Source organism: Salmo trutta, chromosome 11, assembly GCF_901001165.1.
Source record: "Salmo trutta chromosome 11, fSalTru1.1, whole genome shotgun sequence".
NCBI lineage: Eukaryota > Metazoa > Chordata > Actinopteri > Salmoniformes > Salmonidae > Salmo > Salmo trutta.
The window spans coordinates 13,680,325-13,692,535 of record NC_042967.1 but is presented as its reverse complement, the minus strand read 5'-3'; the positions used below and the strand labels follow the sequence as shown (position 1 = coordinate 13,692,535).

The window sequence follows — 12,211 nt, the reverse complement described above, 5'->3', positions numbered from 1 at the left end:
TCCTCCATCACAGGCCTCTTGAATGATGCCTAGTTTCTAATTTCCTCTCCCACTCCATTGTACCCCCCCCCCCCCCACTCACTCTCAGACAGTGCTTGGCTAGGGTTTCTCACCTCCTCACCCACATACGTGTGTCAGTTCCCTGGCTCCTTTGGCAGGGTTGTCTGTCCCTGGCAAGAATCTTACCTCCTTACCAGTCTCAGGGAATGGGCCAAAACAGGACACAGAGCGAGAGACCAGTTTTTAAAGGATCACTTGCTGACAGTGACTCAGATAGCTACTGTAAGTGATGGTCTTTTCAAGGGAATCCCTGTCTCTCTTCGTCTCTCTTCGTCTCTGTCTGTCTGTCTGTCTGCCTGCCTCTCTGTCACCTCTGACCCAAACCAGACAGTATTAGCAGAGGGGTTAAAGGTGAGGTGCAGAGAGAAGCTCCATTACTCCTGGTGACTCACTGACATGGCAGCCCCAGCCATATCCTTTAAGCATCAGCCGTTTCCCTTTAAGCACCAGCAGCACCTCTGAGGGACAAGGGTAACTTCATGTCTATAGGCTTAAAATATACCTTTTACCCCTTGGTGTTAAACCTTAGTATTGTGAAAGTAGCTCACATTTGTTGTGATGAAAAACAGAAAGATTAACTCATTAGTCCTTACAATGTTTGAGTCTGTGACCCATGCATACGGAAACCTCTAACTTGAGATTTGAACCTGGACAGGACCCTCTGTAAAACCCCAGATTTAAAGCGATTAAGACTTCATATCTAGGTCATTTTTCTCAGCTTGAAGTGTATCTACCTCATTAGGCCTAATGAAGAGAACAGGTGCCATAAAAACACATATTAACCAGACCTGGGTTCAAATACTATTCTAAATAATTTCATAATTTCAAATATGTTGCCTGGTCTCTATTAAGCTTACCTGATGCAATGGGACCAATATAATAGTCCCAAAAGTACAACCCCCCCTCCCTTTTTTTTAAGGTATTAATGTCTCGGCTGTCGAAAGGAGGAGCGTACCAAAATGCAGCGTGTGTGTCGTTCCACATTTTATTTACACTGTGAAACTATGCAATACATAAATAAACTGAATGACAACAAAAAACCGTGACGCAGAAGTGAAACATACACTGACTCAAAGATAATCTCCCATAAACCCAGGTGGGACAAACACCAACTTAAATATGACCTCCAATTAGAGACAACGATGACCAGCTGCCTCTAATTGGAGATCATCCCAAACAAAGCCCAACATAGAAATACAAAACTAGAGCAACCCAACATAGAAATACAAAACTAGAACATAACAACATAGAAAAACTAAACTAGAAAACCCCCCTGTCACGCCCTGACCTACTCTACCATAGAAAATAACAGCTTACTATGGTCAGGACGTGACAATTAAATAAGATATCAAACGGTATTTGAACCCAGGTTGAAGCTCGTAGTCACCTGGAACTGATCACCGTTGACTATACGTTGCCTCCTCTGCCCTTAATCCATACTATCACATGACTCCTTTATCCTTCAAAAGAAAGTATTCCACTTGACAGTGGCCGCTCTAGACAGACAGAGTTACTTACTTAGCCAGTAACTTTCTTAATGCTTAAATCTTAATCCCAAGCTTCTTTTTTATAACTGCGGCCAAACGTCCAAACGACTTGGCTTATCCCCTCTCTGACAGGCCCTAGGAGGACCCTTGACCTTGTGTCTGATTGGCCAGAGCTTAGTGGGTTCAGAGAGCCGCGGAGGTTAGAGAGGTGTTGGTCGGTTTTGCACCGCTGGTCACAGTGGCAGAAAGGCCTTATTAGCCTGTTATTAACCTGACCCCTGAGTCTAACTCTGATCAGCCATGGAGGAAGTAGGTCAATGTCAAGAAAAGACCCTTTCATATTAACCCTTTACTTCCTTTAGTGTAGCACCATGGTGGTTGTGGTCATAAGAATATCATTCTATTTCTATGGTTGTAGCGCCAGAGTTGAGGATTTGGTAGGTAGACTGAGAAAAGACCCTGGGATATTTAACCATTGATCTCCCTCTAGCAGAGGAGTGCTAGTGTTAGCCTAGTAGCATAGTGGTTGCAAACATATGGTGGTGGATTTGGTTAGGTCCGTGTCAAGAAGTAAATACCCTTGATATTATTAACCCTGTTGTGTCCTTGAGGTTTTTGAAAGGTGCTCTAAATTCAATGTATTATTATGTGTTATTAATATCATTATTATCTCACTCTTGCAGCATGATGGTTGCAGCACCAGAGTCGAGGATTTGGTAGGTCAATGCGGAGAAAAGACCCTTTGGATATTAACCCCTACATAACACTAACGAAAGGAAGCAGAACCAATCCTCTGAGGGGTGAGAGAGAACCTGTGAGAGGAGGCTAACTAAAGAAATAAACTCTCACTAGGCTTTATGGAGGACAACAGCACGGAGCATCTGGTTCATTCATACACTGAGCCTGCATTGGGGTTGGTTTTGCCTGGCTGAGGGAGAAAGGAGCTGTGGGCGTTCTGCTATGTGACTGGGGAGAATGAAAACACTGGAGGGAGGAAATGGGGCCACTTCCTCAAACCCACATGTCAACATGGCGCACCGGGCCAGCACCAAGACACAACAGGGCCAGGATCAAACCACACTCCGCCAAGCCTGGATGTCAATGACGGTGGATTGAATTGAACTGATACCAACTAGTGGATTTTTGGGGCATTGGATAAATTGGATCATTTCACTATGTTGTTTACTCTAAAACACACACACACACACACACACACACACACACACACACACACACACACACACAAAAGCCATCCCCCAAGCTATAGTATAGTAGCCATGGAGTCCCAGTTTGACATAGGAGCCCCTAGCACCTAACGGTGGCTATCCTCGACCATGCTCATGTTTCTGACAGCTCCGGCTAAAAATACAGGAAGCATTCATCATGTTTGTCTCTGCCTGCCCCAAATTCCACCACGCTTGATGAGTGTGCATGTGGCCAATTGATAGACAAGACGAGCCAGCTAACTTCAAAAGAAGATTTGAGTGTTTGATTAAGTGTATTTTCATTTAGCCTGAGTGGAAATATCAAACACCTCTTAAGCATCTTTGAAATGTAAAATGGAAGTGCAGTGACTGTTGACTTTCGTCTGTCACTGTACTTATAACGTACCGTGCACATAAACTAAATGCTACAGACACAGTCACACCTCAGTCCATCACATTAAGTGTAATAATCCCTTATCTAGGAAGAAACTTGATTTATAAAACCTGTATACCTTTCTGCTCATATCTCCTCAAACCCACAGAATCTGAAGGAGTGTTTCTGTTCAGAACAGCACGTGTTCCTCGGCAGGCTGCCCAGTTTACACAGAGCTGATATTGAGATTAGTGAGCCTGTATTGTGTGTCAGATAGGATTATCGTATGAACATGGTCAGAGACAAAAAGACTCTATCGTTCTGGCATCCAGACTGGCAGTCTATCTGACAGATTCTGGTGTCAGCTCTGACACTGTTACCCTCAAGACATGTAATAATCGGGTAATAATGACATTTTGTCTTGTGGATTGCATAGAAATACCTTCAGTTTCTAACATGGTGTAGTTTGTCTGGTGAAATAATGTAGATGATGAGACTATGTAAGTAAAATAATATTGAAAACAAAGGAGTCAATTGACCAGTAAGAATTAGAAACAGACTATTCTGCACTGGGGAAATTAAGCGCTAATGACAATATTTAATTTAATTGATCAGCTGCTGTTATTTCTCAATAAGGTGCAATAGGGTGCAATAAGGTCTTGGAGTTCATTTGACTTTAAATCCTCAGAATAACCTAAATCAACAGGTCGATAAAATAGGACAGGTGAGATTTAAGGACATCTAGCATTTACCACCTGACCTGACGCCTGTTTAAAAACAGAGTTGGATTTCCGACCGGGGGGCGGATGGGAATCAACTGAAAAAAGAGCTGAGGAAAAGTCTAACCATGTCTCCATTTCCCAGACCTGATAGACCTGATAGAGATACTGTATGTTGTGACACCATGACATCGCTGTGACGTTATACATACATCATGTTATACATAGATGCACAGCCAGTGGAGGGGACCTCAAAGCCCTGGCTGTGTGATATCTGAGCCTTTGAAAACTCTATGACAACTATGACAAAGGCAATGTTGTCATCATCCATATATTTTGTGTGTCGTCCAAGAGAGTTGGCTGGCAGGCAGGCCTCAAAAACAAATCAGCACCTGCTACAATGATACAAGCACACAAACATACCCTTTAAAAAAATGACAAGGTGATATCATTACAATCTGAGCTGTCTGTGTATAATGATATCACATTCCATCCCCCAGGTGGACATGGTCAGAGCCATAGGCATGACAGTGAGATAGGGGGCTTCAGATCCGGCCGGTGTGACACTCCAGTCAGCCATTGTCATTAAAATGTGTCCACTCTGCCCACGGTGAACCTAAAGCTCTGCACCTTCAGTGGGGTCAATAGAACCAGAAACATGTTTTTCAAGTAATAAGAACAGATTAAAAAAACGCCTCTTTCTCTCTCTCGCTCGGTGTCTCAGAGAACTCCTGCCAGAACTTCAGATTCCAGAAAAAGAATCTGAGTGACAGCTGTGCCCCTCCCACCCCATCCCTCTATCCCTATGTTGGCTTTGTCCCTCCAGGATGAACAAGGGACAGCAGGCCACTGTCTGGGTGGCCCACAGCCCACTGTTCTGGCATGTCTCTCTGCCTCCCTCCCTCCCTCCCTCCTTGCCTGCCTGCCTGCTTTCCTTTCTCAAACTCAGAGGAGGGGATCCTCTTCTGGCTCCTTTTGTGAATCCTGTCAGATACCGTGTCCAGACCTGGCATGGAATCCAACTACACCAGACACGGATCCAGTGGTGTGTTGTCAAGCACACCATACACTTTCTGCTTTCCATTAGAGAAGGTCACATCACTACCACTGATTCAGATAAACCTAAAGTGAAACTGAGCGGTAGCCTTTCAGTGTTTGTATAAAACTCCATCTCAAATGATATGTACACTGATTAGTGCTCAGCGCTGCTGCCTATTTAAATGAACTGAGGCGTCTTGCCGAAGTGGAGAGGGACGCCTTCCTTGATATTTATGAGAGCAATAATGTGGATCGAGTATGTAAGGCTAAGTAATGGCCACATTCCCTCTGAACCAGGTGTCTCTGCTGGGACTTTCAGAAAGTTACAGGAATAGATCAAAATGGAGGGGTTCTGATGTCTCTAACTGATTTACGAACTCATTTTATTACAATTTTAACAACTAACATATCAACCACACTCCCAGCTCACATTTATTTTGCGTTTCAAACTGACAATAATAATCATTCTCACCATCAGATGAAATGTTTTATAGAAGACGGCATTTTGAAACGCCCCTGTTTCAGGCTCTTAATAAATGTGTCCTTAGAGTGATTTATTAATGCTAGGCTAATGGTTTGAGTAAGCAGTAAGCACGGCCAGTATATCACAGCCACTGCTAAGTGTTGGCCCCTGGACATTTTTCATGTTCTTAGACCTGAGTGAGAAGACTGGATGTTTTCCAGGTATGGGGCTCCCTACGGTGCAGCCATCTTTGGATAACTAACTCACACGGTAGCTAGCTAGCTCTCCCCCCTATGCTCCAACAACATGTAACTTTAGTGGCTAACAGGTCAAATTAATTTACCACTGTCATTTTAATGACCTGTTAGGGGATTAGCCAAGATTCTCAAGATGGTCTCCTGTGAGCCCCGATGACTAAGGATATAATGGAGACATCAGTTAGGTTCATTCCGATTCCAAACATGTTTGATTGTATCTCCTGACTGTACATCAGAGGAGGCTGGTGGGGGGAGCTATAGGAGGATGGACTCATTGTAATGGCTAAAATGGCATAAATGGAAGGAGTCAAACGTGGTTTCCATATGTTTGATGTGTTTGACACCGTTTCATTATTCCATTCCAGCCATTACAATGAGCCTGTCCGCCATTGCTAACTACCAGCACCTTAGCTAACTAGGTCCCATTGTTGCAAAGAGTTATGGGATATTAGATACCCTTGTTTTAACGTTTGTCATCTTCAACCTAGACCATGGTCAGCAATCCATCCATAAAGCAACCAGCAGCCCTACAGAAAACCCCCTCAGTGTTCATTCCACATTCTTCATCAGGTCATCAGGTCCTATTTACATTGCTACAGTATTCATAGCCATACATAGATATACTTAGGATAGTGGGTGGGACTCAAGAGGAGGGGGGATATCATTGGTCAGAATGAGGTTTTGACAGCCAAGAGAATGATGCAAGGGTGAGCAACAGAAAGCGACGCCCATGTAAGTATATCCCCGCTGAGTGACAGGAATGAGGACCATGATTATTACATTTCCTCATTCCTCTTTTTATTTATACTGGGTCACATTGCACTCTGCAACATGGCCCAGTATAAACTTGCAGAAATGTAAATTTTTTGTAATTTAGCAGACTCCCTTATCCAGAGTGATTTGCAGTCAACTAAAGTAGGCAAAACAACCACATAGATACAAATATAATAATAATGTTTTATTGTCACATACACCGGATAGGTGCAGTGAAATGTGTTGTTTTCACAGGAGGCTGGTGAGGGGAGGACGGCTCATATTGGGGAGGACAGCTCATATTAATGGCTGGAATGGGATCAAACACATGGAAACCATTTGTTTGATGAGTTAGATACCATTCCATTAATTCCGTTACAGCCATTACTATGAGGCCATCCTCCCCAATTAAGGTGCCACCAACCTCCTGTGGTTGTTTTACAGGGTCAGGGTAGTACGGCGCCCCTGGAGCAAATAAGGGTTAAGTACCTTACACAAGGGCACATCGCTAGATTTTTCATCTTGTCAGCTCAGGAATTCAAACCAGCGACCTTTGGGTTACTAGCCCAACACTCTAACCGCTTGGCTACCTATGGCCCTTATTATTACAGTCCCTGCAGCTAAAACCATCAACAACATCTGTGTGAATATAGATTTCACATGTGGTCCATTCATTTAGTCATTATATTGAGGTGTATGATCAGAATTTCTACACAATTTATTCAATTACAACAGCTTTCTCTTTTTTTAACGTTGGCGCAACAATACAGAAAGTGAATTCTCAAATGCCAGAGTACTCAACTTAGTTTCCTCTGGGGCATTCCGAAGATCCCATGGTTGGGATTTTGGATTGGAGGAGCCAGGCATATTAATAGATCCTATTGGCCACTGCCGTGTACTGTAAAATAACACTGACTCCAGAACAGTGACCTGATCTGGGTCGGAAAGGCAACATGCCGCACATCACAAGGTGACAGAGAGACTGGGTCACCCCCAATGGTGCCACTGGCGCTTATTGCATCATTTTGGAGAAAACGAATCTAACTGTCCATGGCAACATGCCAAAATGAATCATTTAATCATATATACACACACAACACTGAGTGTACAAAACATTAAGAACACCTGCTCTTTCCATGACATAGACTGACCAGGTGAATCCAGGTGAAAGCTATGATCCCTTATTGATGTCACTTGTTAAATCCACTTCAATCAGTGTAGATGAAGGGGAGGAGACAGGTTAAAGAAGGATTTTTAAGGCTTGAGACAATTGAGACATGGATTGTGCATGTGTGCCATTCAGAGGGTGAATGAGCAAGACAAAATATTTAAGTGCCTTTGAATGGGGTATGGTAGTAGGTGCCAGGTGTACTGGTTTGAGTGTGTCAAGAACTGCAACGCTGCTGGGTTTTTCACGCTCAACATTTTCCCTTCTGTATCAAGAATGGCCCACCACCCAGAGGACATCCAGCCAACTGTGGGAAGCATTAGAGTCAGCATGGGCCAGTATCCTTGTGGAACGCTGTTCTGAGGGCAAAAGGGGTGCAACCTTAGAAAGGTGTTCCTAATGTCTTGCACACTCAGTCTATATGCCATTTAGCAGACACTTTTATCCAAAGCTACTTACACTCATGCTTGCATACATTTAACGTATGGGTGATCCCGGGAATTGAACCCATTATCCTGGCATTGCAAGAGCCATGCTCTATCAACTGAGCTAAATGAAACGACTAAGTGGTGTCAGGATTCTTAGTGAATCCTCACAGAACGTACAGACTGAGGGAAGGAGTGATAGAAGAGAGAGAGGAAAGGTGCATCTGCTAAATGACTAAAATGTAAATAGAAATGAAAGAGAGAATAGATACTGACGTTATAGCTTAAGTGGAAGACATACAGATGTGGGATCTTAATTTGATCCCCTTGTTGCAGGGTAACGTTTCGGCGATGTAGGACATTTAAAACATGTAGTGTATTTGAGGTTTGAAAAATGCTTCTGAAATTTGTAATTTACACTCTGAAATGTCAGACTTAATTTTCCCTTATGAAAAATGTATTTAACAAAAATGTCTATTAATTATAAAAATAATTCACATTTCCCGTTGCTGAAAGATTATTTTCCTGCTGTGGCAAACTGGCTCCAATTAAGACCCTACATCTGTGCAGAACAAGTGTGCAAGTGACACATCTTTAAACAGACAGCGAGAGAGTAGAATATAATGTAAAGTATAGAATATAAAGACACTTTTAAAAGAAAGTATGGGGAGCAGCAGACAGCTTTGCCATATGGAAGCAGACATGAATAACCTCTAGGAGCCATACATCACAACACCAACACTCTCCCAACACCAATAAATCTATCTGCCCCGTGTCAGGAGGCAAGGAGAGAGCGAGAGAGAGGGAGAGGAAGAAGCCTCCGCCTCACAGTCACAGTATACATGTAGGTAGACCTTCAACTGGCACCAGGGGACAGTAAATCGTTGGCCGGCTGTTGACATGGCTGACAGGTTAGATCCGAACACACTTAGGAAGTCATGGTGCCTGCTGTGTAAAATGGCCGCGACCCACTCAAGCCTCATTCACTGGCTCTCACTGCCTCGACAGCACTCAAACCTACAGTACTGTTATGTGCTGTGCACTAGCCCTTTGGGAAACAAATGTTTTATTATGGGAACAACTATGGAACATCATACATGCTCTCTCTCTGTCGCTCTCTGTCTCTCTCTCTCTCTAAAAAAAGACTATTCCCCTCCTCTGAAAAAGTGCCATTCTACCCCTCTGGAACAGAACAGGGGGCTGTAATGCAGTCAAACAATCCTATCTGACTATTGGCTTTGATTTCTGGGGGTTGTGAGTGGGGTCTGTGGGGGACTATGAAAGGGGATACTGCCGGTCCTGGAACTCTCCCAGTCCCATACACCTGTCTACTAGTGTTCCAACTTCACTTCCAGGTATGTCTGTGTGTGTGGCAGGAGACGGGAGTCTTGAAGGCAGGAAGCACATTCCTTGTTCCCAGGAATGATCACATAACACTGTCACCTCTGCCACTGGTCTACTATTATTCCATGCAACAGGAGCCTGGAGTGAAAGGGGAAGCTACCAGATTAGAAAACCGAGAATGATTCAACTCTATTCATATATAGCATGACTATATATGTACATTTTGATCATTGATATTGCTATGAAAACTAAAACGGCACGACCTCCTCTTGCATAACGTATTAACCTTGGTAGAGTTTGCCTGGAAGCTAATATTCGTTATCTACTCACTAGCCTATCATTTTCTTAACAAACGCTCTTAAAAAAATCTGATGTAGACTTCCCATATCTATCTAACTACCTGGATGAGTTTAAAACTCTGATGCAAGACTCTGTTCAGGAGGAGGGTAAATTGTTATCGTATTGTTGTGCTGATTGTATTGTATTGTTGTGCTGATTGTATTGTATTGTTGTGCTGATTGTATTGTTGTGCTGATTGTATTGTATTGTGATGATTGTATTGTATTGTTGTGCTGATTGTATTGTATTGCTGTGCTGATTGTATTGTATTGCTGTGCTGATTGTATTGTTGTGCTGATTGTATTGCATTGTTGTGCTGATGCTGATTGTATTGTTGTGCAGATTGTATTGTTTTTAATGTTGTAATGTTGTAATGTTGTATTGATGCTGCTGCCTTCTTGGCCAGGTCTCAATGGGCTTTTCCTGGTTCAACAGGTAAAAAAGACAAAAGGAGGAAGAAAAACCCTTCAGAAGTCTGGACGAGTCTGACATTGTTCTGTTTAAGGGGTTACTACTAGCCTCTGGCAGGGTAGCCCTGGTGGACCACTCGTCTGTAGACAGTCCTGGATGACACAAGAGGAGTAACCCCAACTGACAGACTGAACTTCATTATGGGGACAGAGCTCAGAGGCTAGTAATAGTTGTGCCATTAGACTAGTTTATTTTGAAGAAGCTATATGGAAATGGAAAATACATCTAGCCTTTTATGATAGAATGACACTGCCTTTCATCCAAGCACCTTGTCATAAACCTATTATCACACAGGGATAACCAACAACAACAAAAACAGTGTTGGGGAAACATTCAAAGGTGGCCATTTTGAGCGAGGCAGAATTCCCTCCCTTCCAGGTCAGGGCTTTGCTGTGTCTTTCAGCAGGATTAGGTGAAGGGACGGAGGGCTGACACTAGATCAATAACCAGTTATCTGTGTAGTGAATGTAATAATACCCTGTCCTCCTAACCCTAACCGTTCTCACCTGTTCTAACAACTCCTCCTTGAGTCCATCACTCAACGAAGAGGACATCTCTACACAGCCATATGCCTGGAGATGAGGGAGTAGGTCTATACCTCAGCTCACCTTATCCATCAGAGTCCCTCATAATCTCCACTCAGAACAGAACCAGTGGGCTGGTTGGGTCCTTATGGGCCTCAAGGGATAAGGTATTCCCTCATCAAATAATACATTAAGGCTTGAATGAAGGGAACCTGTCTGAGTTTGTCACTTATGATTCAGGCAGTCTGCTTATTGTTGTATAACACAGACATCAGTTTCTAAACAACCATTTCCAAAATGCATTAAAAAAAATTAATTGCTACTCCTCAGGGCTGACTGATGATTTACACATTCCTCCGTCCATCGGATCTCCCTGAAGGGTGAAAAGTTAAACAGGCACTCCGCAGGGCCTCCCTTTGGGGTCCTGACAGAAAAAGGACAGCATATGCTACCAGGACTTGGAATGTGGCAACTGTCCATTTCAAGAGACAAGACTTCCTGCAGTGTGGCAACTGCTGGCCCCTTTCTTGAACAATGCAGAGACACTGGGAAGTCATCACTAAACCCCCCCCCCCCCCCCCCACACACAGCCGTGCTATGGGGACGGCTGTCTCTGTGTCTCTCGACACCTGCTGGGACTGGGAAATACTTCCTCCCCCCTTCCTCCCCCTTCCTCCCTCTTTCATCCCCCTTTCCTCACCACCCTCTCCACCATAGAGACTGTAAGTCTCTAAAGGTAAGGAGATTGAGTGTGTACCCATCCATCGCATGCAAGACCGTGTAACTAGCATGTGTCTGTAGCTTCCCCCTTTTTGGAAGCCAACCACTCGATTTCGTCCCTACGTTAGATCGGCATCGGACATGTCACCCTCTCTAGGAGAGATCCTTGCTCCCTTCGGTCTCAATGTAGACTTTGATCTTAAGCCATTCCTGTGATTAATGTGATTTTGTTATTCATTATAAATGTTTGTAGGCCTATGTAGCCAAATTGTATCTATGATCGTATGCTATACATTCATATTTTTTGTATGTTATCTTTATATATGATAATATACCAATAATATCAGGCCAAACCCGGCCATGATTACAGACACCTGTGTGTCCTTTGACACTATATAAATTAGTGACCTGCAGTGTTTGTCATTATACCCTGACGGTGTTTCTATGTCAAAACTATTTGACATAGAAACACCGTAATTTCAGTTTATTTGTATTTTTTATAATGTTTATTAATTATGAAATTATGAAAAATATTAATAACATTCCACCCATGAACCCGTTCACCCATGAACCCGTCAGGATGCTCTCGATGGTGCAGTTGTAAAACCTTTTGAGGATCTGAGGACCCATGCCAAATCTTTTCAGGCTCCCGAGGGGGAATAGGTTTTGTCGTGTCCGCTTCACAACTGTCTTGGTGTGCTTGGACCATGTTAGTTTGTTGGTGATGTGGACACCAAGGAACTTGAAGCTCTCAACCTGCTCCACTGCAGCCCTGTCAATGAGAATGGGGGTGTGCTCTGTCCTCTTTTTCCTGTAGTCTACAATAATCTCCTTTGTCTTGAGGTATGCTAACGCACCAAGTTAT

General features: G+C 43.4%; 1 protein-coding gene across 1 annotated transcript in view; it reads right to left on the bottom strand.

Moving 5' to 3' along the window:
• LOC115202245 (FRAS1-related extracellular matrix protein 2) overlaps positions 1 to 12,211 on the bottom strand; it is a 45,402-nt gene that overhangs the window by 24,469 nt on the left and 8,722 nt on the right. The window lies entirely within an intron of this gene.